The sequence below is a fragment of the Dipodomys ordii genome, unplaced genomic scaffold (assembly GCF_000151885.1).
Source record: "Dipodomys ordii isolate 6190 unplaced genomic scaffold, Dord_2.0 Scaffold3, whole genome shotgun sequence".
In the NCBI taxonomy this organism is placed as follows: domain Eukaryota; kingdom Metazoa; phylum Chordata; class Mammalia; order Rodentia; family Heteromyidae; genus Dipodomys; species Dipodomys ordii.
In genome coordinates, this window is record NW_012267219.1 from 262,348 (window position 1) to 268,724 (window position 6,377).

Sequence of the window (6,377 nt, forward strand, 5' to 3'; positions counted from 1 at the left end):
GATTTGTTTTTCCCCTTCCCCTCCACAAATTATATCAGGTAAGGTATTTTTTTAATCTTATATTTTCTGGAGATCTTCTCTTAATTTTGCAAAATTTTCTCACCCTCCACTTATTCCTTGGATATCAATGGTTGACTCAACACTTTGCTTCTCAGGTGCTATGTATTTAATTTAACTTATGTCCCACAGGGGACAAAGGGCTGACATAGCAGTTGGGTAAGCTCTAAATTGGTGCTTCATTCTATCTTAAGAAACTCCAATACCATTTACCCTAATGTCTTTAATATAACAGAATGGTATCAAAGAGCTAGGTTCACAGCATTTAATCACCCAACTTTTGTCATTTCTAAATTAAAAATAGTGTTATAGTTTCCTTATCTTAAAATTTTACTTGAGGAATATATATGTATCTAAGATGCTTGAGGCATTGTATGTGTTGTTTTTCACACTCTGTTACATTAAATCCTCACAACAAACTTATGGAGTATAGCTATTGTTATCTATATTATGGATAATAATTTAATAATAATATTATTATTGACCACAAGGGATTTTCCATACATTGAAAGCACATCTTAGAGTATTTTTTAAAAGAGAAGACGCAAACTTTGGACACAATCCAGCTGACCCAAAATTCTATTTTTGGTGTCCAATATAATAAAGTTTATTGACAAAAAGTAAAGAAATTTGTAGCGTTCTTATATGTTAACTGAATCATAAATTTTATAGTAATATTATCATGACATATGGCATATTCTCTGATTGTCAAATAATATTTTATAGATATTATTTTATTTATTTATTTGCCAGTCATAAGGCCTGAACTCTGGGCCTGGATGTTGTCCCTCAGCTCTTCAGCTCAAGGCTAGCACTCTACCACTTGAGACACAGCATCACTTCCGGCTTTTTCTGCTTATGTGGTGCTAAGGAATCAAACCCAGGGCCTCATGCACGTAAGGCAAGCACCCTACCACCAAACCACCTTTCTAGCCCATCGATATTATTTTATTAAACTCAATAGTTTCTGTGATCTTTCACATCTCCATTGTTTCTTTCTCTGAAATATTTTTTATCATCTTTAAGTACTTGTAAAAAGAGTTGCCATTCATCAAAGCAGTTTATGAATATAATGCATCCTGATCCGTGCCACACCTTTCAACATTCTCACCCACCCGTACCTACCTACTTTTTTCCTTACTTATCTTAATTTTAGCTTATGTATTTAAGTATCTCCCTCCCTTTTTTTTTTTGGTTGGTCATGGGGCTTGAACTCTTAGCCTGGGCGCTGTCCCTCAGCTCTTGGCCTGGGCACTGTCCCTCAGCTCTTCAGCTCAAGGCTAACATTCTACCACTTGAGCCACAGCACCACTTCTGGTGGTTTATTAGAGATAAGAGTCTCACAGACTTTCTTTCCTGGGCTGGCTTTGAACCACAATCCTCAGATCTAAGTCTCCTGTGTAGCTAGGATTACAGGGGCTTGGTTTATTTTGTTGTTGTTGTTGTTTGCTTTTAAGAAATCAGTTTATGTGGACAATGAGTCTAAGAATTCTATTGTATATACCATAGAATGTAGAATTATATGGAAAGGGGTGGATCAAAGTGGGAGTGAAGATATTGAAGTGATGACATGGATCATGACACAAAATTCTAAACAGTGGCATAAGCCAGTTGTTCACAACATCCTTTCCCATCCATGTTTCTAATACTACACTGAAAATAAATATAATAGAACAAACTTACACCACTCCATTGATGGTTACACTGGGTGCTCCAAATACAAAACTTTTTGCAGGCATGTTGAGAAGAAACCCTCCTTTTGCCTAGTTATTTCTTTCAAAAAGGAGTCCAGAATGAAGAGTTGACTATAGCTTTCCACTGGCTTCTCAAACAATCCATGTATTTTCTCAGATAGACAGACTGCTGCTATGAAGAGTGAGTGGAAGAAGAACTACTCTTAGTTGACAGAGTTTGTTCTACTTGGATTCTGGACATCCCCTGAAGAACAGTTGCTTTTATTCTCATTGGTCTTACTTATTTATCTGGTCATTGTACTTGGAAATATCAGCATGTTAATTGTGGTTAGAATAGATGCCAGACTTCACACACCTATGTATTTCTTTCTCCAAAATGTCCTACTTAGATATTTGCTACTCCACAGTCATTGCACCCAATACCCTAGCTACTTTCTTGTCTAATGAAAATGTTACAAAAGATGTGCAACCCAGTTCCTTTTCTTTGCTCTTTTTGTGGGAACCGAAGGTATCTGAGCGCTTCTTGGCCATTGCTCCCCATATTTCTACACTGTCCGCATGTCTCAGCAGGTTTATGTCCACTTGGCGGTTGGCTCCTATGTCTGTAGGTGCATCAACTCCATGATACAAACAGGTTTCACCTTCAGCTTGTGTTTCTGTGGGAAAAACAGCCTGGACCACTTCTGTGATGTGCTGGCCCTGATTGAGATCACGTGTGTGAACACCTTTGTGAATGAAAGGATGCTAGTTCGTTCTTGCCTCTTTCATCATCATCTCCACCACCACGGTAATCATGGTCTCTCCACTGTCCTGAAGATCCCCTCCACCCATGGAAGTAGACAGACCTTCTCCACCTGCAGCCCTCACATCATGGTGATGAGCATCTTTTTTTTTTTTTTTTTGTCGATCATGGGGCTTGAACTCTAGGCCTGAGTTAAGAAAAGAATATGTAAAAAGAGCTTTTAAGGTGATAACAAAAATAAATAAATAAAACCAGCCTGGTACTGGTGGTTCACGCCTGTAGTCCTAGCAACCCAGGAGACAGAGATCTAAGGATTGTGGTTCAAAGCCAGCCTGGAAAGTCCATGAGACTATTAACTCCAATTAACCACCAGAAAACTGGAAATGAGGCTGTGGTTCAAAGTGGTAGAGCACTTGTGCAAAAAGAGCTTAGGGACAGCGTCCAGGCCCCAAGTTCAAGTTCCATGGCCGACAAAAATATAAATAAACAAAACTGAGTTTACAAGTGGTCTACAGGTGGACTGTACCTTGCATTTGTAAGTAAAAACAATCAAAGTGTTACCATCTTTTGTACTGTGACACTTGTGTATCAAATAGCTCAACAATTCAACTTCTAGAAAGACAATTGGAAAATGACCTTGCACACGTAATGGAGGAGATATTCATTAGAATGTTCATAAAAGCATGGCTGGTGCACTTAAAGCTTTATGAATAAACCAAACAATTATCAATAGGAATGCTCATCAATGAAAAGTGGTCAATTTATCCAAAAAATATTCCAAGACAAAGAAATTATACATAATCAATGTGAGTCTAAGCAATATTAGAAGAAAAAAAACCAAGTCCCCAAAGAATATATATAGAATATTTCCTAAATAAGTGAAAGCCCATCCTTCTATAGACTTCATTACTGTTTTCCTTTCTATTTTTCTCTTCCTGTTCTAACAACCCTTCTTGATCAGCATATTCTGTTCTATGGCCATGCTTCCTCAGCCTTTACTAGAGAGGGTTTCTCAGTTTTACCTTGTGTTTATGACCTTGACAGCTTTGAGAAATAATACTCAGGTCTTACAGAATGCCTATCTTGGGTTTGATGTTTTTTCAAGGTGAGACTGGGGAGGACAAAACCATTGTGCGAATATCATTATCAAGGACACATCCTATCAATGTAACTCAGCCTGAAGAAGTTAACCCTCCTCCCTGGATGAGGGAGCATCCAGCTTTCTCTTCTATGGAATCACATTTATTCCTCTATATAGTGTATGCACCCTTTGGAGCATGAGAAATGTGTGTGTGTGTGTGTTGATATCTTTAAATAAGGCAAAAATAAAGTAAACATTGCAGGTGTATGCAAAATTATTAAATATAATAATAATATTATATATAATAAATAATAGCGATAGAACAATTAACCACTTACATATGGATCTATTTGAGACTTCCTCTTTTGGTCTGCTTAGTCATTTGATGTCAGTTCCATACTATCTTAGTTGCTATAGTTTTATAGGTTCTCTTAGAAGGGTTGAGGCTTTGAAGTTTATTCTTTATGATGTGTTCAAGCTTAGGGGCTTGAACTCAGCACCAGGGAGTTATTGCCAAGCTTTTTTGCTCAAAGCTAATTCTCTCCCACTTGAGCCACAGCTTCATTTTTCAGATTTTTACTGATTAATTGGAGAGTCTTCCCTGTCTGCTCTGGGTTCAAACTTTGATCCTCAGATCTCAGCCTCCTGAGTAGCTAGGATTACAGGCATGAGCCACCAGCACCCAGCAAGGTTTTTGTTTTTGTTTTGTGTCTTTTGTTTTCCATTAGCATTAGATTCACATCAAAGTTGAAAGGAAGGCCCAGGAATTTCCCATCTACTCCTCACCCCACCATGACACATACCTCCTCTCCATTTTCATTTATTAAAACTAGAGCCCACACTAGAACAACCTTATCATCCAAAGTCCATAGCTTATGTTAGGGTTCACCCTTGGTGGTGTAAACTCTACAGCTTTAAACAAGTATGTAATTCCATGTGTTGGATCCATTCTTACAGTACTACACCGAGTCATTATTGTCCTCAGGTCCTCTGTGCTGTATGTATTCACTCTTCCTTTCCCTTAGTCCCTGGAAACCACAGCTCACTTGACTGTTTCCGTAATTTTGTCTCTTTTTCAGATATTTGGGAATCATAGAGTATGTAGACTGTCCAGATAAGACATATGCCTTTATGTCTCATGTAGTTTCCCCTGTGTGTTTGTGACTTCTGCAAACTAAATAATGTCCACTGAAAGGATATATGATGACTTTTATATCCATTTACTTCTTGGTTGCTTCAAGTTTTTGACAATTATGAATAAAGCATCTATACATAGAAACATTAGGGCATCTTTGTAAAATTTTTTGTTGTCTTTAAGTAGTAAGATAGAGTTGCCATTTAACCAAGAAGTTTACGAAAACAATCTATTTTGTGATCAATGCTATAAACTGACATGCTGAAGTGTAACTCCTTTGTAGGACTACTTAAAGACAATAAAATTATCATAATAAAAAATTAATATAATGGCTACACATGGAAGTTTCTTTAGGTCTTTTGGAGCACTTACCTTTCCCAGAGACTGTGTGGTGACTTTCTAATTACCCTCATACATGCAGTTTCTTTGGAGGTCCTATGCTTCCAGATTTGCTCTCCAAAAGAAGAGACAAATGAAGAACAAGAGAGAGAAAGATAGAGACAGAGACAGAGGCAGAGAGACACAGAGACACAGAGACACAGACACAGACACAGAGACAGAGAGAGAGAGAGAGAGAGAGAGAAAGAAAGAGAGAGAGTACTAAAGAGACTCAAGAGGCTCGCAACCATTAGGGAAGGTGCAAAATCAGTGGTTAGGCCTTGTTGTCTGCTCATCTGTAATCAGAAGAGGTTTGCAAGTGTTAGAGAATGGATCTGGGATATTTGGAGGACAGAATCCTCTTTGCCTATTCTGGCTCCTGTGAGGTCTGTCTGAGGTACTATAGGATCACAGGCCTTACTGCCTGCCCTGAAGCTGAAAAATGATAGTGGACAGCTACAAGTGTGTTAAGAACTAAAAGTGACTAATAATAGTAATTGTTATCATTATTCATAATAATAATACAATTCTAGTTTACAACTAAGCCATCCCTTGGAAGTGTATGCTACCAATAGGCTCTGGAACTGGATAAGGTTAGAGACAGATTTGGCCAAGCAGTTGGTGTCTAGATGGGAGGAGAGAAAAATGTCTAATGCTTTTAACTCAATTATCTTCCCCAAATCATTCATATCTATTTCTTAGGCAGTAAAATTGGGAAGATTTCTGTCTTCTAAAGAATTATGTTATTTCACTTGCTTGGTTGAATTTTTTGTCAGTTTGCTCTTTATACTAGTCCCAAGTAATGTTTCCATTTCTGTGGATAGGTAGCAATGTTCCCTCATGTTATCAAATACATGCTCCTTCCTCTTTAATTGATTTATGTTTTCACAGAACAGTTTTTTTTATTTAATTTAATTTTATTTGTGAACATACTGTACAGAGGGGTTACAATTACAAGGGGCAGGATAATGCGTACATTTCTTACCAAGCATTGCAGCCTCCTCCTTTATTTACCCTTCACATTCCTTACCAGCCTCCCCCCTCCCCCCCAATCCCAATCCTTCCCCTTCCCCCCCTTCCCCCAGCCCCCGCACCGACATTGTAAAGCTCATTTTCGACATGACAACTTGTACTTCTCATTGTTACAAGAGGTCCACCTGTATCCTTAAACAACTGGTTTTCCCCCATCTACTCCACAAGTTATACTGACATCAAATATAGTGAAAGCAGGGGTTATACTGTGGGGGAGGGACATACAAAGCAACAAAGAGATAATCTTATAAATGCATT

General features: G+C 38.1%; 1 pseudogene; it reads left to right on the top strand.

Moving 5' to 3' along the window:
* The first annotated feature begins 1,925 nt into the window (after positions 1–1,925).
* LOC105989138 lies at positions 1,926–2,636 on the top strand (annotated as a pseudogene).
* The last annotated feature ends 3,741 nt before the right edge of the window (positions 2,637–6,377 follow it).